Raw genomic sequence first — 23,738 nt, 5'->3', positions numbered from 1 at the left:
AGTTTTAATGGTACTGAAGACGAATGCGAGATGCGATATATCAACGATTTAGGGGGCTGTTGAAAATGGTAAATATAAGTTTAAGAGGTTGATTTTCTTGCTTCAGGGTCAAGCGAATATTACTTCATTATAAGGTTGGGGACCGGAGGAAACGGGTCTCCATTTCTCTTCTTGCCATACACTCACCCCCTTGGAGGTGCTGTCTTGCCATTGAGGCGTACCGCAATTAGCACATACCTCCACCTGGTTTCATGTTGTTAGTGGGCGTGTGCTTAATCACACCCGCATTGTTAACTTTGTTAACTTTACCGTTACTTTTTGCTTTTTCTAGTTTCTGACTCCTTGTCTACCCTCTGTGTTTAACCTAACCTCACCCCACTAGCCTTTCCCCTTCCCACAGCGGGCGCTGGACCCCGGAACGGACCCATCCTTTTGGAGGAGGCCTGATTCTCTCGACCCTAGACTACAGATAAGATGCCTGGTAAGACTACCATACCAAAGATCACATTGGGCTCCTTAAATGTCAGGGGCTTTAACACGCCACAGAAACGGTCACAAGTTCTGTATGGTATGCACAAGAAAAAAGTTAATGTATTGATATTACAAGAAACACATTTTAAGATCGGACATGTTCGTAATATATCCAACCGCTATTACACATCATGGTTCCACAGCGCCAACCCGGATTCACGATCGCGAGGGGTTTCCATTTCACTCCACAAATCCCTCCAACATACTATACTAGACAGACTGGTTGATACGGAGGAGAGGTATGTGATCTTGAAGATCCAGGGATCAAATTCGAGCTGTTAGGTCTTTTTTGAAGACTTTAGCTGATTTTGTTGATGGGGTTGTTATACTTGAGGGGGACTTTAATTTGACTCTTAACCCGACACTAGACTCAACGTTGGAGAGGTCCTACCTCTCTCTCCGACAGATGGCCTCTTTGATGAAAGACCTTCATGACCTGCACCTCACCGATGTCTGGAGGCTCCTTAACCCCAATGTGAAGGATTACACGTTCTTCTCCGCGCCGCATGACTCGTATGGTAGAATATACTTTTTTCTTCTTAGCCACTGCGCGTTGGCTTGGCATCCAAAACCGTCTATTGGTAGTTTTCTGTGGTCGGATCATGCCCCAGTCTTTCTGGACATCAGTCCCCCTGATTCAGGGACGAGGCAGTGGACGTGGAGACTGAACGATAATCTTTTAAAAGATCCTACATGTGTAGCTGACGTTAAAACTACCATAATGACATTCTTACAAGATCACACACATGACGACACCGCTATGCCTATCAAATGGGAAACTCTTAAATGTGTCCTTAGAGGGGTACTTATTAAACATGGTTCCCATCTGAAGCAAATGAAAAATAAGGAAATTAGGGATCTTACGGAAAAAATACTAATTCTGGAGACGAATCACAAGAATGACTTAAGAGCAGAGACACAGAGTGACTTGATCAAATGTAGAGACGACCTGAAGTCCCTGTTAAATGAGAAGTCCCGTATTCATAGAAATTGTTTTAAAAGTTTCCTATATGGCCAAGCTAATAAATGTGGACGTATGCTGGCTAGATTTCTACATCCACGTTGTCAGACCTCATATATTCCATCCCTTCAGAAGCAACATGGTCAGTATATAAATATAAACGGAGGTGACCCCTCTCGATCACCTCTGGACCCCCAACCACAAATTGAGTCTTATATACATGATACCACACTTCCGACACTGACTACAGACCTAACGGAACCATTAGAAACTGATTTCACAATGGAGGAGATTGATGAGGTTATTCGGAGCACTCCGGCTGGTAAGAGCCCGGGACCGGACGGCTTTTCCCCTCATTTTTACAAAATGTTTCGGGAACAACTTAGCCCCACTATGACACAGGTCTTTAATTCCATTACCGGCGAGGCCCCATTTGTTCCACAATCTTTAGAGGCTTTCATCACAGTGATACCGAAACCGGGTAGGGATCCTACGATGGTGACCAATTACCGTCCGATATCACTCATTAATGTAGATGTGAAACTTTACGCAAAAATTTTGGCCAACAGACTGGCTCCCCTTCTGCCTTTGGCTGTACACTCGGATCAGGTGGGGTTTGTACGGGGAAGGGAGGCGAGAGACGGGATAAACAAGACCCTCATCCTGACTGCACATGCTAAAATAAAACATAAACCAATGGCACTACTGTCGATTGACGCAGAGAAAGCCTTTGACCGGGTACACTAGGGGTTCATGTTCTCGGCCTTACGACAGATAGGCCTGGGGAGCCGCTTCCTACAAAGAATTGCGGCTCTATATTCCAGCCCTTCGGCGAGAGTTAGGGTCAATGGCGCATTGTCAGACCCTATAGTTATCGGAAACGGCACACGACAGGGATGCCCTTTGTCACCCCTCTTATACACGGTGGTCATGGAACATTTGGCAGTAGCAAATAGGAAGAACCCCAGTGTACACGGTCTATGGGTGGACCGTGTCCATTATAAGGTTTCTCTTTACGCGGATGACCTTCTACTGTATATATCTCAGCCACACATTTCCCTCCCATCACTAATGGTGGAGTTTAGAAAATATGGTGCAGTCAGTAATTTTAAAATCAATCTTCAGAAAACTGAAGCCCTTAACATATCCTTGGGACAAGCAGAACTTACGAGAACAATGGGGAATTTCCCCTTTAGATGGAAGAATGGAGCTATTCAATATTTGGGCGTTCAAATTCCTACTGACATGACCGACCTTTATAAACTCAATTATTTACCCCTTCTGGAATCGACCCTGAGGCGTTTGAGGGAATACGGACGAAAAAATATCTCATGCACAACATAAAGAAGGATTTTTCCAGCGTCTCCAGGAGATAAAATAATAATTGCTTTATTGAGAATATAAAATCTTCATACCATCAGGTAAAAACGACATAAAGAGGCTTATGGAGGGGAGCAATTTCCTACGCATTTCACCCTAAGAGGACTTACTCTTGGGACAAGTCCTGGTGGGAGGAGATATTCCATCTTTGGGGTCTCTACAAGATCAGTTTCCCACTGAGAGGCTCTCTTGGATGGAATATAATCAGTGGCCGAAACGTCGTTTGATGTCGCTTCCTCACTGTCAAGCAATAAATTTACTTCACATTAAGTACAATCAGCGTGTGCAGTGACTATACATTGTCTATGCGATTCTGGGACTATCCGTTCCTTCTCACTGGCACCGCGAACTCGAACCCTCTGGCCGAGTGCTAACCATCTGTATTACCTATAATCAGTTGAGGTCATTTGTTCAGAGACACATAGCTGGTTGTACATCTTGCCTCCCCGAGACAAGACTGGAAAACTTATTACAGCAACAAGAATCCCCTTCCCACTTGATCTCTCTATTATATAGAGAGTTCCATGTGGAGAACTCGGAGACAATCCCGAGCTATATTCGGGCATGGGAGGAGGAGATGGGATGTAGATTCTCGGTAGAGGATCTTAACAAAGCCAACCTATTTACTGTTACACCGCTCCACCATACTCACCCGGCCTCCGCTCCCACGCCGCAGTCGCCCTCCGCTCCCACGCCGCAGCCTCTCTCCACCCGACGGCCGCGGCGGTCACCTGAGACAGGCCTGCGACCGATGCCTTCCCTGCATGCTATGCGCATGCGCCATAGGCCGCGGCCGCGCCTCCTTCCTGCTCCTTATGCTCCGGCTGTGCCCTGACCCGGAAGCACCTTTGGACCAATGGCTGACCAGACGGGGCCATATCAGGCCGCTTCCCCCTGAGGGAGGCGCCTGATCGTTGTGTTTCCTGACACTCTGGCCTCGCTCCATCGTGCACACTCTGCTCCTGCAGTTCCTGTCTCGGCTGCTCCTCACAGCAGCTTCTCAGTCCTGCTACCCGTGTTCCTGGTTACCTACTCCAGTCCTGCCTTCAGTGTTCCTGTCGTCCTACTCCAGTCCTGCCTTGTGTTCCTGCCGTCCTACTCCAGTCCTGCCTTCAGTGTTCCTGCCGTCCTACTCCAGTCCTGCCTTGTGTTCCTGCCGTCCTACTCCAGTCCTGCCTTCAGTGTTCCTGCCGTCCTACTCCAGTCCTGTCTTCAGTGCTCCTGCCGTCCTACTCCAGTCTCAGTCTTACTCCGGTCCATCCTGAGCCGCCCCTCTCGGTACCGGCTACCGTGGTACTCGAACCCCTGGGCCTGCTCCTAACGGTCCCTGTATAGGGGTCGGTTCCACCTGACAGCTCGCCCGGGGTCCCTCGGTGCCACGGTCCAGAGGGTCCACTCTCGGAGCTCCCGCTCCTGACCACCCACGCTAACAGTACGATCAGGCCATGGACTCCGCCGGTACTACGGCTGCTACCCAGAAAGAGTTGCTATTCCTACGGGAGAATCAGGGGCGCATTATGTCAATCATGAAGTCGATGGACACCCGTTTGTCGGCCTTACAGGTGGCCGATCCTGGAAATGCCACTCAGCTGGCCAGTCTTCAACAGGAGCTAGGTCAGCAGCAAGATACTCAAACCCACATTTTGTCCTACATGGCCTCCTTTGATAGTCGCTTGTCGGCTCTCCAGGCTGCCGCTGCAGTGCCGACTCCTCCCCCTGCGTCTGCTGCTCCTCCGACGCCCCGCCTCGCCAAGCCGCCTTGTTTCACCGGGGATCCCAAGCTCTGTAGGGGGTTCTTAAATCAGTGTAGTCTCCACTTTGAATGGCTGCCGCAGCAATATCCCTCGGACCGGGCCAAAGTGTCCTTCATCATGTCCCATCTGGAGGGAGAGGCCCTTTCTTGGGTAAACCCGCTCTGGGAACGTGACGACCCGGTCGTTTCGAGTCTCCCGATTTTCCTGGATACGTTTCGTAAGGTTTTCGATGAGCCGGGCTGGTTAGCCTCTCTCACTGAGTCACTCTTTAACTTACACCAGGGCTCTCTCACGGTCGGACAGTACGCTATTCGCTTTCGCACTATTTCCTCTGAGCTCGGCTGGAATAACGCAGCTTTGGTGGGGGCATTCTGGCGCGGTCTTTCTAGTAAAATAAAGGATGAACTCGCTGGTCGAGATACCCCGTCCACCTTAGAGGACCTTATCTCGCTGGCTACCCGCATTGACCTGCGCTTCCTGGAGCGCGCTCGGGAGTCAGTGAGAGACAGGCGCTCCTCCAGGTCAGTTTCTCCTTTCACTCAGTCGGCCAGCTCACGTTCAGTCGGATCTTCTTCCCTCTCTTCGGGTGAGCCCATGCAGATAGATCATCTCAGGTTGGCCGAGTTACGTCAGAGAGAGAGACGGGCACAAAGTCTGTGCCTCTATTGCGGTCATTCGTCACACTATATCCGCACCTGTCCTAAGAGACAGGGAAACGACTCCACCTAGGTCAGGTAAGAGAGGCCTTCCTAGGTGATGATGATGATTCCTCTCAACCCCTTACGATTTCTGTGCTTTTGGTTTCAGGAGGGAGGTGTGGTTCCGAGGTGGCCTACGTGGATTCGGGCTCAGCGGGTAACTTCATTCGGCCGGAAGAGGTAGACAAATACCAAATTCCTGTAGTCACTCTATCTAACCCAATTCAGATTGCCACCGTGGATGGCAAACCGCTACAGGTGACCGTCACCTTGGTCACTGAAGAAGTGGAATTGCAAATCGGAGCCTTACATCGAGAGAAGATAGCCTTTTACGTTTTACCTAAGCTCTCTCATGCCATTCTACTCGGTCTTCCATGGTTAAGGACTCATCAGCCTGTTCTCGACTGGTCTTCTGGGGAGATACTCCGCTGGGGGCACCCGTGCCAAGCTCGCTGTCTGACTCCTGTCCACCTGGCGGCCACTCCACGGTCACCTCCAGACCTCCCGGGTCTTCCTCCAGCTTACAGCTCCTACGCCGATGTTTTTGATAAGAAGGAAGCGGAGGTCCTCCCTCCACACCGGCCGTTTGACTGCCCAATTGAACTTGTTTCTGGTTCAACCCCCCCAAGGGGCAGAATCTACCCTCTGTCTCCCGCGGAGACCACCGCCATGTACGAGTACGTCCGAGAGAACCTCGCCAAAGGCTTTATACGGAAATCCTCTTCGCCCGCGGGAGCCGGGTTCTTCTTCGTCAAAAAGAAGGACGGGACTCTACGGCCATGCATTGACTATAGGGGCTTGAATGAGATTACCATCAAGAACAGGTACCCTCTTCCACTCATTCCGGAACTGTTTGACCGTCTCAGAGGGGCTCGGGTCTTTACCAAGCTGGACCTCAGAGGAGCCTACAATCTGGTCCGTATCCGTGCAGGTGACGAGTGGAAGACCGCCTTCAACACTCGAGATGGCCATTACGAGTACCTGGTCATGCCCTTCGGTCTTTGCAATGCTCCTGCAGTCTTTCAAGAGTTCGTCAACGAGATCTTCCGGGATCTCTTGTACTCCTGTGTGGTCGTGTACTTAGACGACATCCTCGTCTTCTCGCCGGACCTCTCGTCCCACAGAAAGAGTGTCCGCCTGGTGCTTCAGCGTCTTCGGGAGAACCGTCTGTATGCAAAGATCGAGAAATGTCTCTTCGAACAGACCTCTCTGCCATTTCTGGGATACATTATCTCCGACGCTGGTCTAAGGATGGATCCCGAGAAGTTGTCTGCCATCCTCAAATGGCCTCGCCCCGTCGGATTAAAGGCGATACAACGATTCCTCGGGTTCGCCAACTATTACCGGCAATTTGTCTCCCACTTCTCCGCGATCACAAGACCCATTTCTGTGCTCACCCGTAAAGGGTCTACTTCCAAGGATTGGTCTCCTGAGGCAGAGGAGGCCTTTCTGTCCCTAAAATGGGCTTTCTCCATGGCTCCGGTCCTGCATTGCCCTGAGAGCGATCGACCTTTTGTACTCGAGGTGGACGCTTCCTCGACTGGTGCCGGGGCGGTGCTGTCCCAGAGAACCGCCTCCGGTCGCCTGCACCCTTGTGGCTTCTTCTCGAAGGCCTTTTCTCCATCCGAGTGTAACTACTCGATCGGTGACCGGGAACTTTTGGCCATCAAGTTGGCCTTGGAGGAATGGCGCAATCTCCTGGAAGGAGCTGTCCATCCTTTTGTCATCTTCTCGGACCACAAGAATCTGGCCTATCTCCAGTCTGCCCAGAGACTAAACCCTCGCCAGGCCAGATGGTCTTTATTTTTTGCCCGATTTGATTTCGAGCTCCGATTCCGTCCCGGCAACAAGAATTCCAAAGCCGACGCCCTGTCCAGGGTCTTCCAACCACACGAATCCACGGAGGAACCGTCACATATCATTGATCCCACTAGGATCATCACCGTGGCTCCAGTGAACTGGCTTACTCCTCCGCCTGGCAAGACGCTTGTGCCAGAGAATCTCAAGCAAAAGGTTCTTCTATGAGGGCACTCCTCCAAACTGGCCGGCCATGCCGGAACTAAGAAGACCCTTGACCTTATCAAACGTCACTACTGGTGGCCCTCACTTCGTCAAGATGTACTCGACTTTGTGGCTTCTTGTCCATCCTGTGCAAAGAACAAGGTGCCACGGAGATCTCCGTCTGGCTTGTTGCTTCTGTTGCCTGTCCCTACGGTTCCTTGGGAGAACATCGCCATGGATTTCATCACCGACCTACCCTGCTCTGCGGGCTGCTCAGTCATTCTGGTGGTGGTGGATCGTTTTTCCAAGATGGCTCACTTCATCCCTCTGCCCGGTCTTCCCTCAGCACCAGAGCTGGCCGAGATATTCATTCATCAAGTCTTCAGGCTTCATGGACTACCTCGACGCATTGTGTCTGACCGAGGGGTTCAGTTTACCTCCAAGTTCTGGCGTTCACTTTGTAAGCTTATGAACGTTTCCCTCGACTTCTCCTCGGCCTACCATCCACAGTCCAACGGACAAGTAGAGCGTACCAACCAGACGCTTACGGGATACTTACGCCACTTCTCTAACGCCCACCAGAACGATTGGGTCAACTTACTCCCCTGGGCAGAGTTCGCTTATAACAACCATGCTGGTGAGTCTTCGGCCAAGTCTCCGTTTTTCATTGTTTTTGGCAGACATCCTGGTGTCCCTCTTCCGATAACCCCTGCCTCTGAGGTACCCGCGGCCAATGCCTTGTCCTCAGAATTTTCTAAGATTTGGGCTGAGACCAACACATCACTCAAGAGGTCCGCTGATCAGATGAAGAACTATGCAGACAAAAAGAGGTTGGATTCTCCTCCGTATCGTGTTGGCGACAAGGTCTGGCTCTCCTCCAAATTCGTCCGACTAAAACTGCCCTCCTACAAGTTGGGTCCACGCTACATCGGTCCGTTTGAAATTCTGGGACGTATTAACGAAGTTGCCTACAAATTGAGGTTGCCTGCTTCGCTCCGGATCCCGAACACCTTTCACGTCTCTCTCCTGAAGCCTGTGGTGCTGAATCGTTTCCATTCCTCGCTTGATCTTGGTCCTCAGCCGGTGGGTGCCGACAACGTTTTTGAAGTGCAGGACATCCTCGCTGTGAAAAGGGTTAGAGGTAGGCCTTTCTTTCTCGTTGATTGGAAGGGCTTTGGTCCTGAGGAGAGATCCTGGGAGCCTCGGGAGAATATTAATGCTCCCCGTATCCTCAAGAGGTTTTTTGTTAATCTCCGGGGGGGCGGCTTAGGGGAGGGGGTACTGTTACACCGCTCCGCCATACTCACCCGGCCTCCGCTCCCACGCCGCAGTCGCCCTCCGCTCCCACGCCACAGCCTCTCTCCACCCGACGGCCGCGGCGGTCACCTGAGACAGGCCCGCGACCGATGCCTTCCCTGCATGCTATGCGCATGCGCCATAGGCCGCGGCCGCGCCTCCTTCCTGCTCCTTATGCTCCGGCTGTGCCCTGACCCGGAAGCACCTTTGGACCAATGGCTGACCAGACGGGGCCATATCAGGCCGCTTCCCCCTGAGGGAGGTGCCTGATCGTTGTGTTTCCTGACACTCTGGCCTCGCTCCATCGTGCACACTCTGCTCCTGCAGTTCCTGTCTCGGCTGCTCCTCACAGCAGCTTCTCAGTCCTGCTACCCGTGTTCCTGGTTACCTACTCCAGTCCTGCCTTCAGTGTTCCTGTCGTCCTACTCCAGTCCTGCCTTGTGTTCCTGCCGTCCTACTCCAGTCCTGCCTTCAGTGTTCCTGCCGTCCTACTCCAGTCCTGCCTTGTGTTCCTGCCGTCCTACTCCAGTCCTGCCTTCAGTGTTCCTGCCGTCCTACTCCAGTCCTGTCTTCAGTGCTCCTGCTGTCCTACTCCAGTCTCAGTCTTACTCCGGTCCATCCTGAGCCGCCCCTCTCGGTACCGGCTACCGTGGTACTCGAACCCCTGGGCCTGCTCCTAACGGTCCCTGTATAGGGGTCGGTTCCACCTGGCAGCTCGCCCGGGGTCCCTCGGTGCCACGGTCCAGAGGGTCCACTCTCGGAGCTCCCGCTCCTGACCACCCACGCTAACATTTACACACAAAATGTCCCCGGCCGGGGGCGCACAGGAGAAAAATTTTAAAATACTGACCAGATGGTATCTGTCCCCCGTTAGATTAAAGTCTATCTTTCCGTCGGTGGAGGACACTTGTTGGCGGTGTGGAACTGAGAGAGGCACACTATACCATATATGGTGGCAGTGCTCCGCGATACAACCCTTCTGGAAGAAAGTGTTTCTGGCTTATCAAACAATTACTGGAGATGTTGTCCCCCCTTCCCCACAAGTCGCCATCCTCTCGATCCTCCCAGGCTCCATATCAGCTCAGAAACGGAGCATTCTCAGATTTTGTATCACTGCAGCACGTATGGTAATCCCACGCCATTGGCGGGCAACATCACCGCCAACCATGGCGGAATGGGTGTCAGAATTTGCAGAAATTTTCCGAATGGAAGAGCTGATGGCCGAGATGGAGGGGGACAACTCCCGCTTGATTCGTACTTGGCGTCCATGGATCTTGTTCAAAGAAACTGCTGGGCTGCCTCGACTGGTTGAGGAGGCTTCTTAGGGGCTGGTTCGGGAGTCTAGCGCCCGATTTCCCTCTTTCTCCCCTTCCTCCCACATTCTCCCTTCTTTACTACCCCTAAACGTTCCAATTATAATTTTTGTGTTCTTTCTTCCCCCTCTTTTTTTTTACCTTTCTTTCTCTCTCCTTCTTTCTATAACACACCCCCACTGAGAAATGTAAAAGATATTTTGAATGACCGCTATTGCACTGTTCCCACCCATCTATGGTATTAAGAATTAAGATAATGAGAGGAAGGTTCACTCCCCTGGCTGCACTACTTCATGTAAGCAAAATGTTTAATGCAACCCATACAGTGGGGTTAATTAATACTAAGGGCCAATCACTCGGGTGGAACTTGGGTAGCGACAGTGGATCTGGGTATACTCAACATGCATTCTATTGGGAAGCTGCGAAACTTTACCTTAAGCAGATGTGATAGATTTATAAGGGATTGTTATAATGTGATATTGTTCAGATGGTGTATAATCTTTACCATTTTGTATGTTTATTTTGTTTACTCTGTCTGTCTATTTGATCTTTCTTTCAATAAAAATAGATTCAACATAAAGACACTTACCTATTACCTAGAATTGAGGAATCATTGACTGCACTGAGATCCGCTAACTATTTCTCGACTTTAGATCTCACCAGTGAGTATTCGCAGGTTCCTGTTGCAGAAGCAGACAAAGAAAAGACAGCATTTACGACACCAATGGGATTCTGCGAGTTCAACTACATGCCATTCGGACTATGCAGTGCACCGGGAACTTTCCAGCGGTTAATGGAATGCTGCCTAGGACATAAAAACTTTGAAACTGTTCTGTGGTACCTAGATGACATCATAGTCTTTTCCAAAACCTATGAAGACGACCTGAAGCACCAAACTGAAGTGTTCGAAGCCCTATCCAATTTTGGCTTGAAAGTAAAACCATCCAAATGTCACCTTTTGAAGTCCAAGGTGCAGTACCTAGGCCACATGGTAAATGTGGAAGGCGTGGCACCAGACCCTGACAAAGTCACCGTTATCCGGGACTAGAAAAAGCCCAGCAACATTCATGAAGTAAGGCAGTTTCTTGGACTGGTGGGCTACTAGTGGAGATTTATCAAAGGCTTCACCAAAATAGCTACACCCCAACAAGACCTTCTAGTGGGTCAATCCAAGAAGGTCAAGAATAAGAGTCGAGTGGAACAACAGGCTAGAAGAATCCTTCACATGGTTGAAGCTGGCTCTCACGGGAGATGAAGTCCTGGCCTACCCTGACTATGACTAACCATTTGTACTTTACACTGACGCCAGCAACGTGGCTTCGTCCCACTGAAAGGAACCCCAACAGCTACAGTTCCTTTAAACTGCACTTCCTCGCCATAGTCTGGGCGGTAACGGAGCGCTTTAGGCACTACTTGGCTTCAGCAAAGTTTACCATCTACACGAACAACGATCCACTAACCCACCTTGAAATGGCAAAGCTGTGTGCGCTGGAGCAGCGATGGATGGCCCGGCTGTCCAACTACAAGTTTACCATCAAGTACCGAGTGGGACATAAGAACGCCAATGCTGATGCGCTGTCCAGGATGCCCAATTCACCAGACGGGGGAGAAGATTCGGAAGCACTCAAAGAAATTGAGTTACCAGCCTTCCACCGCCCAGTTGCGTCCCAATGCTCCCAGGGAGTGAGAAACAAGTGCTACACCATGCAAGAGGCCATGTTAAACCCATTGCCCCACCATGAATGGGCAGAGACGCAAGATAGCGATCAAGCAGTCCGCCTAGTAAAGGAGTTGCTGACACAAGCTGACTCACATCCAGGTCCAGATGCTCCACAGGAAGCGCAGCAGTTTTGGAAGGAGAAGGGCAAGCTGTTCATCTATGAGGGTAAGCTGTGTTGAAGGATCATCAACTCACGCACTCATAAACTGGTCTGGCAGGTGGTAGTCCCGAAGCGGAATGCGCCAATGGTCTTGGAGGCGTACCACGATGGAGCAGGACATTTCGGTTGGTAGAAGTTGGAGGTCCTGCTTCGTGAAAGGTTCTACTGGGTTGGCATGAGAAGAGCCATTGAGAAGTGGTGCTGAGAATGTGGCCCATGCAACCTGCGTAGGAAAGACCGCAACAGCAAGCGAGCCCCATTACAGCCCATAGTCACCAAACAGCCGCTTGGACTGGTAGCTTTGGATCATATGAATCTGACTCCGAGTAGAAATGGCTACACCTACGCCTTGATCATTGTTGACCATTCCTCAAGATTCTTAGAAGTCGTGCTTGTCAATGACCAAACAGCGAAGACGGCAGCCAAAGCATTTCAAGAGTACTTTTGTCCAACGCACGGTTATCCTGAATGAGTGCTCACCGATCAAGGCGCAGCCTTTGAGGTAGAAGTGTTCCAGGAGCTCTGTAACCTGTACAGCTGCAAGAAGTTCAGGACATCGCCGTACATCCACAGACAAATGGCATGTGCGAGAAGATGAACCAGGTGGTAATTGACCTATTGAAGACCTTGTCTCTAGAAGAGCGAAACCTATGGCCAGAGAAGTGGCCGGATCTGGTAGATTTATACAACCATATTCCAGCAAACTCCACCAACTGCACCCCAGCCTACCTGATGAGGGCAAGACCTGGCAAGTTACCCATTGATTTGGACATGAAAGTTTTAAAGGGAACCTGTCACCCCCCCAGGGCGTTTTTCAGTTAAAGAGCCACCTTCAGCAGCACTAAGGCTGCATTCTGTGAATGTGGCTCTTATTTTTCTGACCCCTAGTAATGCTGAAATATCGACTTTTATAAATAGCTCCTCATACCTGTAATGTGTCCCATAGGTATGTTGTGTCCCCCTGTATCAGCCACCTACCATCCGTCCATCATGCCTGTCCTGCGTCTCGGCACTGCCCACCATCTGTCCATCATGATGCCCCTGTGCACCGCCGCCTCCTCCTGTTTTGAATGCAGGCGCCTGCGCTGTAACAAGAGTTCTCGGGCATGCGCAGGGCGCGCTGCCCGAGAACCGACACTGTTTGGGCACACAGCACAGCTTGGTAGGAAAGGAGCGCCGTTTTACTTTTTCAACGCAAAATTGGCAGGAATTGAGATCAGACGCCATGTCACATTTGGAGAGCCCCTGATGTGCCTAAACAGTGGAAACCCCCCACAAGTGACCCCATTTTGGGAGCTAGACCCCCTAAGGAACTTTTGTAGATGTGTGGTGAGCACTTTAAACCCCTAAGTGCTTCACAGAAGTTTATAACGTAGAGCCGTAAAAATAAAAAATATTTTTTTCACAAATGATTTTTTTCGCCCCCAATTTTTCATTTTCACAAGGGTAACAGGAGAAAATGGACAGCAAAAGTTGTTTTCCAATTTCTCCTGAGTACACTGATACCCTATATGTGGGGGTAAATCACTATTTGGATGCACAGCAGAGCTCGGGAAGGGAAGGAGCACCGTTTGACTTTTTCAACGCAGAATTGGCTGGAATTGAGATCGGACGCCATGTCGCGTTTGGAGAGCCCCTGATGTGCCTAAACAGTATAAACCCCCAATTATAACTCCAACCCTAACCCCAACACACCGCTAACCCTATTCCCATCCCTAACCATAACCCTAACACACCCCTAACCCTAATCCCAACCCTAATCCCAATCCCATCCCTAACTCTAATCTCAACCCTAACCCCAACTCTAGCCCCAAACCTAACTCTAACTTTAGCCTCAATCCTAACCCTAGCCCCAACTCTAACCCTAACTTTAGCCTCAACCCTAACCTTAACTTTAGCCCCAAACCTAACCCTAATTTTAGCCCCAATCCTATCCCTAACTTTAGCCCAACTCACTTTAGCCCAACTCACTTTAGCCCAACTCTAACCCTAATGGGAAAAAGGAAATAAATACTTTTTTATTTTATTATTTTTCCCTAACTAAGGGGGTGATAAAGGGGGTTTGATTTACTATTTTTTATTTTGATCACTGTGATAGGGTCTATCACAGTGATCAAAATTAACCAATAGGAAAAAATCACCTATTGTTGCTGGGTGCCGGCCGGCAGATCTTGGCGGGCGCACTGCGCATGCTCCCGCCATTTTCTCCCGGAAGAAGCCGGCGGCCCGGGGGGACTTCAGGGGGGCCTGCAGGGACAACGAAGGTATCGGGGGTGATCGGGGGACTGGGAGACCCTATTTCTCTCTCCTCTAATGTGCGATAATATAAGAGGAGAGAAATTAATTGGAAAATCTGACTTATTTTGCGGTCACCGTTATACCGTTAATGTCATCGCAACACCAGGATCGGTAAAAACCGACTCGAATCATGTTCTCTGGGGTCCGGGTACCCTGGGTACTGAGACCCCAGAGAAATTCTGATGCTGGGGGCGCTATAACCTTAAACCTCAGTGCCGTTAAAAAGCGACGCTGTGGATTAAGTACCCTTAACTGCTGCCATTAAAAGGCATATCGGCGGTCGTTAAGGGGTTAAATGCAACTCTCATCATTCACCCCTGCCCCCGCCATTCACTGGCAGAGCAGGGGAGAATGACAAGAGCCGTGTTCAGCACCCGACACAGGGGAACATCGCTTACTGCAACACTTCTTCCCTGGCGCATGTCCGTGTGGTACTGATGCGGCACACACATGCCACACATGTGCCGCAAGTATTTTGCAGGCTGTGGGACGGATCTCCCAGTAAACAGCATAAATTCATATGTTTGCCCCATCTACTGGCTTCTATAAGGTAACCTCGCGCCCCTATGTGATTACACACAGTGGTATATGCATATCTTTTTGCTCATCTTACTTATGGTCCCATATATGTATTCTAGCATACTTCAACAGGCAGTGGGACGGACCACCCCAGTGAGTAGCATTCACATGCCAAAACTGCATCCTCTACCTGCCACTACTGAGACTCACTCTCTTGTTAATCCTCTTTTTAATAGATTAAGAGCACATTAATCTTCACAATAGGTTTACTACCTATTACCACGTATTTGGTACAGTATGGTACGTCACATACCCCATAGGGGATACTTACCTTCTCTTTTCCTACTCTTGTTATCAGTCCTAGGGTTAATTGAGCACCGTTTCTGGTTAGGTTTGACTGCATTTAATGATGTTGCTATATGTATGACCATATCCTATGTACATACCTTGTTTCTGTTCATTTTTTGTTAATTGAATTATTTTTTGTTTTTTTATGTTTATTTATCTCCTATGTCTCTGCATTTGATTTTGTAGTAACTGAAGAAGGTCAAAATTTGACCGAAACGTTTTTTTTTTTACGTACTACATTAACTATTCTTCTGAATATCCTAAAGTTGAGTGCTAGGTTTATTACTTATAACCTTAAACCTCAGCAAAATATACACACCTGTACTTTGTATCTCCCCCACCTCATTGTAGATTGTAAGCTCTCGCAAGCAGGGTCGTCTTATTTTGCTTTAATTATTGTATTGTTAATGTTGTTACTTATGATTTATGTTTGGAACTGTTAAACTGTAAAGTGCTGCGGAATATGTTGGCGCTATATAAATAAAGATTATTATTTATTATTATTATTATTATTATTATTACTGCAACACTTCTTCCCTGGCGCATGTTCGTGTGGTACTGATGCAGCACACACATGCCACACATGTGCCACAAGTATTACACACACGGACACTGACATCTCCGGTACCTGAAATATCAGGAGTCAGGACGTGTGAAAGAGGCGTTATAGCGGGTTTTTATGTTTGGCTGCTGTCACACACTAAAAGACACTTTTTATTGCAAAAAATAGTTTTCGCATCACCACATTTTGAGAGCTATATTTTTTCCATATTTTAGTCCACAGAGTCATATGAGGTCTTGTTTTTTGCGGGAGTAATTGACGCTTTTATTGGTACCATTTTCGGGAATATGACTTTTTTGGTCACTTTTTATTCCAATTTTTGGGAGGCAGAATGAATAAAAACCAGCAATTCATGAATTTCTTTTGAAGGGGGGCGTTCATACTGTTCCGCGTTCGGTAAATTTGATAAAGCGGTTTTATTCTTCGGGTTAGTACAATTACTGCGATACCTTGTTTGTTTCTTTTTTTATGTTTTGGCGCTTTTATATAATATAAACAATTTTATATAAAAAATAATTCTTTTTGCATTGCTTTATTCTGAGAGCTGTAACTTTTTTATTTTTCCGGTGATGGAGCTGTATGGCAGCTCGTTTTTTGCGGGACAAGATGACGTTTTCATCGGTACCATGTTTATTTATATCCATCTTTTTGATCGCGTGTTATTCCACTTTTTGTTCATCGATAATATGATGATAACGCATTGATTTTTGCCTTGTTTTTTTTATGGGGTTCACTAAAGGGGTTAACTAGTGGGAGAGTTTTATCGGTCGGGTCGTTACAGGCGATATCAAATATGTGTACTTTTATTGTTTAGATTTTTTTTCATTGAAATATTTATTTATTGATATAATAAATACTGATTTTTTTTTTCTTTAATCCCCGGAACGCTGCGATCTTGTTTGATCGCAGTGTTCCAGGGATTAAAGTGCCGGGAGTAATCTGTGACCGCTCCTGGCACTTAGTGAGAATCAGCTGACACCCGGCCGCGATTGGCCGTGCTCCCCCCCCAATCGCCATGACGTACTATCCCGTCCATAGGAAGTAAAGCCCAGGTCACATGGATGGGATAGTACGTCAGATGGCAAAAGGGGATAAACACCTTCACCACGGTATTGAGGCTGTGCGGGACTGTGCTGGGCTGTGTGGGACTGTGCTGGGCTTTGCAAGTACTGTGCGGGACTGTGCTGGGCTGTGCGGGACTGTGCTGGGCTGTGCAGGTACTGTGCTGGGACTGTGCTGGTCTGTATGGGGACTGTGCTGGGCTGTGAGGGGACTGTGCGGGCTGTGCCGAATATTGGGAGGCGAGTAGTGAAATACTCGCCAGGATTCGAGTACCGTGAGTACCGCATTAGTCGCCGAGTACCGAATCCTAACGAGTATACTTGCTCATCCCTAGTTAGCACACAAAATGAGAATGCTGTGTCTGGAGGAAAATGTGTGTAAATGGGTAAGTAACTGGCTTAGTGATAGAAAGCAGAGGGTGGTTATAAATGTTATATTCTCTAACTGGGTCTCTGTGACCAATGGGGTCCCGCAGGGGTCGGTGTTGGGACCTATTCTCTTCAACATATTTATTAACGATCTGGTAGAAGGTTTAGGCTACTTTCACACATCAGGTTTTCGGCGTCAGGCGCGATCCGGCATCGTGCCGGAACGCCGGATCTGGCAAATGTTTTGTAAAACCTGATGTGCCGGATCCGGTTTTCTGCCGGATCCGTCTTGTTCTTGACAGACAAAACCGGATCCGTCTCATCCGGTTCATCCGTTTTTCTATCCGTTTTTCGACGGATTACGCCGGATCCGGTTTTTAAAATTGACCCTTGTGGCCTTCCGAACGGGATTGGCTACTGGAAAACTATATATAGCGTGTTCCTACAGCCCTTCTTTGACAGGTTGTAGAGGAGAAAGTGCAGGTTGGAGAGAAGAGCAAGTTACTGGCGAAGATGGATGTTGTGATTGGAAATATTTTGAAGAATTTGGCGGATTTTATAGCGGAGGTGAATCGTTTGAGGGTGATTGTTCTGGAGAAGGAGAGAGCGAGACAGCAGCGCATCAGGCATCGTAGACGACGTTTGTGGATCCACCCCATCACAGCCAAGAGAATGACGCGTGGGGTCTATTCTACACTCTGCATGGACCTTCGACGAAACCCGGATACATTTTTTGGATATGTTCGGATGAAAATGGAGAATTTTGATTACTTGGTGGAGCGCATTGCACACCTCATAAGAAAAGCGGACACCTATTGCCGCTTCTCTGTTTCACCCGCAGAGCGTCTGATGGTGACTTTAAGGTAAGCCACATTTATTGGATGTGCTCGCATCAGAGCACACTTTCACTGCAATCTTGTTGGTGGTAGTTTGTATCTCCAAGTGTTATAGCTGAGTTTTGGTATGTAATGCTGTGATTTAAAACTAATTGATTGTTTTTTAATTCCCCACAGATTTCTTGCAACTGGAGAATCCCTTTCGTCACTGCATTTCCAGTACAGACTCGGGATTTCCACCATATCTGGAATAGTGAAGTACACATGCCGTGCACTGTGGGACTCCTTAGCTGAAGAGTTTTTACCAGAGCCCACAACAGAGAGGTGGATTGAAATTGCTGACAAGTTTCAACAGATATGTCAGTTTCCCAACTGCTTGGGCGCTGTGGACGGGAAACATATCCGCATTGTAAAGCCAGCCGGATCGGGATCGGAATATTTCAATTACAAGAAATATTTTTCAATTGTCCTCATGGCCATCGCTGACGCGGAATACAAATTTATTGCTGTTGATATTGGGGCCTATGGCCGCTCCAATGACTCTCAAGTTTTCAAACTGTCTGCCATGGGGCGTAAACTGTATGGAAACACCTTCCAGTTCCCACCACCTAGACCGCTGCCGCAAACATCTGGTCCACCTATGCCATTTGTCTGTGTAGGGGATGAAGCCTTCCAGCTGTCAGAACACCTTTTGAAACCGTACTCTAGCAGAGGATTGACAAGACCAAAACGCATTTTTAATTACCGCCTCACAAGAGCAAGAAGAATGGTTGAATGTACCTTTGGTATTCTGACAGCCAAATGGCGGGTCCTATTGACTGCGATCAACCTCAAGACAGAAACTGTTGATGAGGTGATCAAAGCTTGCGTGGTACTCCACAATTTTGTTATCTGCAAGGAACCCATTTCCATTGAGGACACCTCTGAAGAAACCACCTTGCAAGATTACCATGACATTACCACTAGAAGTTCTGTGACGGTTTCAGTAATGAGGGACAATTTTGCACTATACTTTATGTCACCTCAAGGCAGAGTACACTGGCAGGATGACAGAGTGTGAAAGATTTGTGCCCTAACCAAACTTGTGTACCTTCTGTACCAACAGTATATACCTTTGCCAACCAAAGTTGGCTATCTTGTCATGGTCTCTATTTTTAGCTTTAGGCCACAGGTGTGTACCTGGTTGTGTTTTATGCAAAGTATTTCACCTTTAAACAAAAGTTGTGTACATTGTTAGGAAACCACCAACAATAAACACAACTTTTTAGGTGAAATACTTTGCTTCAAACACAACCAGGAACACAACTGTGGGAAAAAGCTAAAATTTACCCACAGTTATATACCTGGTTTTGAATACCTTTTTACCTTTTAAATACCCTGTATTTAACCTTTTTTTTAAACATATTTCGCCGCAGAAAGAAATGACAGACAACCAGTGTAAACAATAATTTAACTTTTATTTAAAATATTTTTTTTTTGTAAACTGTTTTTAAAGTTGAAAAAACTTTTTTAATAAAGGTTTGAAACCAACAGGGCATTTTTATTACAAAACACATCATAAATCTGTGTAGTGTGGGGTGGAAATACTGCTGGAGGGGCTGCGGGACACTTCGACAATGGGAGTGTGGAGAGAGGACTGGGATCGTGGTGGGGAAGGAACAGTTAGAGGTGATGGTGTGGAAAAAGCTACAGAATGGGTGGACATGTGGGAGGCAGAAGAGGTGGTGGGCGGTGGAGTGGAGGGTTGGGCAGGGACTGTAGGAGCAAATGATGTTGATGGAAAGTTGTATGGGGAAGGAGTTTGGTACGGGGAAGGAGTTTAGTACGGGGAAGGAATTTGGTACGGGGCAGGTTGCTGGAAGTGGGGAGATGTCTGGTACTGGGGAGGTTGCTGGTACTGGGGAGGTTGCTGGTACTGGGCAGGTTGCTGGTATGTAATAGGAGGGGGAGGATGGAAAGTGGCTGGAGGGGGTGCAGATGTAATAGGAGGGGGAGGATGGAAAGTGGCTGGAGGGGGTGCAGGTGGAGGAACTACAGTGGTGGGAGGTGGAGGTTGGGAGGTAACCTGCTGTAGAGCACCGTGGCACGGATGCATTACATGCATCTGCTGGGTAGGAGATAGTGTTGCCATGCGCTCCACAACAGACCTGAAAAAGTTGTGGTTTGGCGAAGATCTTGCTTCTGAATGCATGGTTTGCAGAAGTGTCTTCACCTCCAGAATGCTGGAGTTGATCTGCTGAAAGCCTGCGGAGATTTGCTCTGATAAGACTTTTAGACAGTTCTGGAAAGATGCATTCAGATGCAAGAACTCTGGCGCATAAGTCTTTTCCTGACCCCTCTGCCGCTGCCGCCCAGTACCCGCAGGTGTACTAGAGGTGGCAGGGGCAGAAGGGTGGGGTAAAGGGAAAGCGATCTCCTCACCAGCAGCTTCATGTAATGTAGGCGGCCACGATGCTCCTGTGCTGGTGGATGGGACAGATGGGTCGAATGTGTGGGAAGGCTGGGAAGGTGCAGATGTACCGGGGCGGTCGAAGTGTCGCTCGGTGCCGGTCTCCTCAGGGATCGCCTCAGAAGGGTCCAATCGTGCAGGCTCCCGAGTGCTGCTCACCGTGCTGTGGAATAAAGAGAAAAAAAATCAATTAAAATAGTGACATGGTATGGCCCTGGCTGAAAAAAAAAGTTACATCTAAACATTTTTTTGTCACATGTGGTGTGTAATATTTACCTTCTGGTGAGCATTCTCTCCCGGAGGAACGACAGGGCTCGTGCATACTTGTACTTGCTCCTGCGTCCTCCAGATCCACTCGGGGCCCGCATCTCTTTATTGAACTCCTTCTTGTAACGATCCCTCACAGACCGCCACCGCTTCACAATTCTCTCCCCTGAAACGAGAAAGGACAAAGTGGTTAGTATACAACATCAGTGTTTCCCAAACTCCAGTCCTCATGGTCCCCAGGGGTCATGTTTTCAGGATTTCCAAAGTAAATAGAAATCCTGAACACATGATCCGTGGGGACCACGAGGACTGGAGTTCGGGAAACACTGGTTTAAATCAAGCAACCGGTACTGTATATACTTACGCTCTTTAATCTGGGCCCGAGCTTCGAGGTCCTCCCAGCGGTCCACAAGGAGCGAACAGATTTCCTCCCAGAGTCGTCGGGTAACGATAAGGTCAGCGTGGCGGCGGTCAGCCATATTCCAGAGCGGCTCCCTTTCTCTGACGAGATCGATGAGGTGGTCCACATCAATCCCTCCATCCTCACCGTCAGAGTCGGGAGCACGCTGTGAAGGCTGTTAAAGAAAAAGACAAAAATAACATAATTAGCCTCCACAAAAGAAATGAAATAAAAAGTGCAAAAAAAACAAAGCAAAAATATTTATACTTACACGCTGGTGACCGCCGCGTTGCTTTCGCCGACGACCCCGGGAGCACTGCGAGGACCTCTTGGCCGAGCACCAGATTGGGAAGACTAGAGAAGAAAACAAAAAATGTTATGTCTTTGGATGTAGGCATTTGTTTGCTGTGTGTGGTCTGCAAAATATTGTTTTCTATGTGTTGTGTGTAGTGTGATGTTGTGTTTCTGCGTTTGATGCAAAAAACTTACCAATTGTGAGCCCACTCCAAGTGTCTGTCCACCCCTTCCTTCTTCTTCTGGGAGCTCCTCTTCATCTTGTGATTCCTGTTTTGAAATAAAAGGCAATGAATAGACATATATTACAGAGATGATGGATTTTGGAAATAAAAACTTACCATCAAACGCTGACGATGCGAGGGAGGGCTCCCAGAAGAAGATGTGCTGTCTTCCTCATGGCCAGACTCCATGGCTGTGGGTGGTGTTCCTGCTGCTGCCGCCATTGCTGCTGCTGCTGCATCTATTGGGCGGCTGTTGAATAAAGAGAAACAAAGGGCCAATGAATATCTTGATATTCCATAGCCCTAGTTTGGAGGAATGGGGGATTTGATAAATACCGTCTCTCATCTGCTGCTGGACTCCCCTCCCGTTGTTCAGCATGCTGCTCCATTTGGGGTGGTGCTGATGGTGCTGCTGCAGATGTCTGCTGCCTTCTCCTGCTCCTGGTTCTTGGCTTGGGTGTCATGTTGGGTGTGGCTGAGGGTCCCACTGTCTTGCTTTTATATGTGTCTTGTGGGCAGAGCTACTGAGCATGCTCAGACCAAAAAAACCGGATCCGGCCACCGGATCCGGCTGTCGCTGGATCAGGCGCATTGCGGCGCTCATAGGCTTTCATTGTATGAAAAAGCCGGACACGCCGGATCCGGCGTGTCCGGCTTTTTCGCCGGAGACAAAAAACGTTACAGTAGCCGTTTTTTCTAGACGCCGGATCGCGTCACATTGCCGGATCCAGCGAAAATCGGATGAAACGCATGGCCATCCGGCTCGATCCGGCTCTAATGCAAGTCAATGGTGGGGAAAACGGATCCTGCATTGCATTTCGCCGGATCCGGTTTTTGTCAAAAGCGCCGGATCGCGCCTGACGGCGAAAACCTGATGTGTGAAAGAGGCCTTATACAGTAAAATATCGATATTTGCAGATGATACAAAACTATGTAGAGCAGTCAATACAAAAGAATATTGCATTCTGCTACAGCTGGATAAGTTGGAAACTTGGGCCCAAAGGTGGCAGGTGCAGTTTAACAATGATAAATGTAAGGTTATACACATGGGAAGAAGGAATCAATATCATCATTATACACTGAACGGAAACCACTGGGTAAATCTGACATGGAGAAGGACTTGGGGATCCTAGTTTATGATAAACTTACCTGGAGCAGCCAGTGCCAGGCAGCGGCTGCCAAGGCAAACAGGATCATAGAATGATAGTCTGCATTAAAAGAGGTCTGGATACACATGATGAGAGCATTATACTGCCTCTGTACAAATCTCTGGTTAGACCGCACATGGAGTACTGTGTACAGTTTTGGGCACCGGTGCTCAGGAAGAATATAATAGAACTAGAGTGAGTACAATGGAGGGCAACAAAATTAATAAAGTGGATGGGGGAACTGCTATACCCAGAGAAATTATCAAAATTAGGACTATTTAGTGTCATGATCCAGGTTGGATTCTGACAGAGTTGAAACAAGAAACGGGGGCACTACCGAACTATTAAGGGGATCCAACCTTGACCTATAGCAGAGTAAGTGATTAGCAAAGAAAAAAGAAATAGGCCACAAAGCAGGGGATCACCCTAGGCAGGAGATAGCATAAACAATTCAAATTTTATTCAACACAGAAAAACAGACAAAAATTGTTAAAACCATTAAAAATGGTCAAACATATGACACATATACACATTGCTCAAAGCTCATAATAGAGCATACCACCTACCGCTAAACACTCCACAATGGGAAAATGACCCTAGGTCCATGTAAACAGCATACCAGAGTGTGAAAAAATATGCACCCTCAAATAGAAATATTTAACCATGCAAAAGGTAGACAACACTCTCCGTGTAGTAAAGGTGGACAATAAATTCATTACCTGAAAAGAGGGTTAACACTAATACCACATAAGTCACCACAGATAGAGATATATAACTCATGAAGTGTCTTGTCCGAATGCAATAAAAAAGGAATATGTTAGAGGCAAACGGTTTAACTCACCCCTTTTAGGAACATATATTACAGTGCTTCAAAAATACACATGAAGCATACAAATAACCCACATGGTCTGAGCCCCTGAAATAAGGAGAGAGAGGTATAGGCTAAAATAGCCTCCTACAATGATCAGCACATGTTCACATTAGCGATATACAAACCCATGTAGAGAAAGGTATGGGCAAAAATAGCCTTCTATAATGATCAGCACATGTTCACATTAGCGATATACAAAACCCATGTAGAGAAAGGAATAGGCTAAAATAGCCTCCTACAATGGTCAGCACATGTTCACATTAGCGATATACAAAACC

The sequence above is a fragment of the Dendrobates tinctorius genome, unplaced genomic scaffold (genome assembly GCF_039654945.1).
Source record: "Dendrobates tinctorius isolate UK_male_01 unplaced genomic scaffold, ASM3965494v1 ptg000048l, whole genome shotgun sequence".
Classification (NCBI taxonomy): Eukaryota; Metazoa; Chordata; class Amphibia; order Anura; family Dendrobatidae; genus Dendrobates; species Dendrobates tinctorius.
This window is presented reverse-complemented; position numbering follows the sequence as displayed.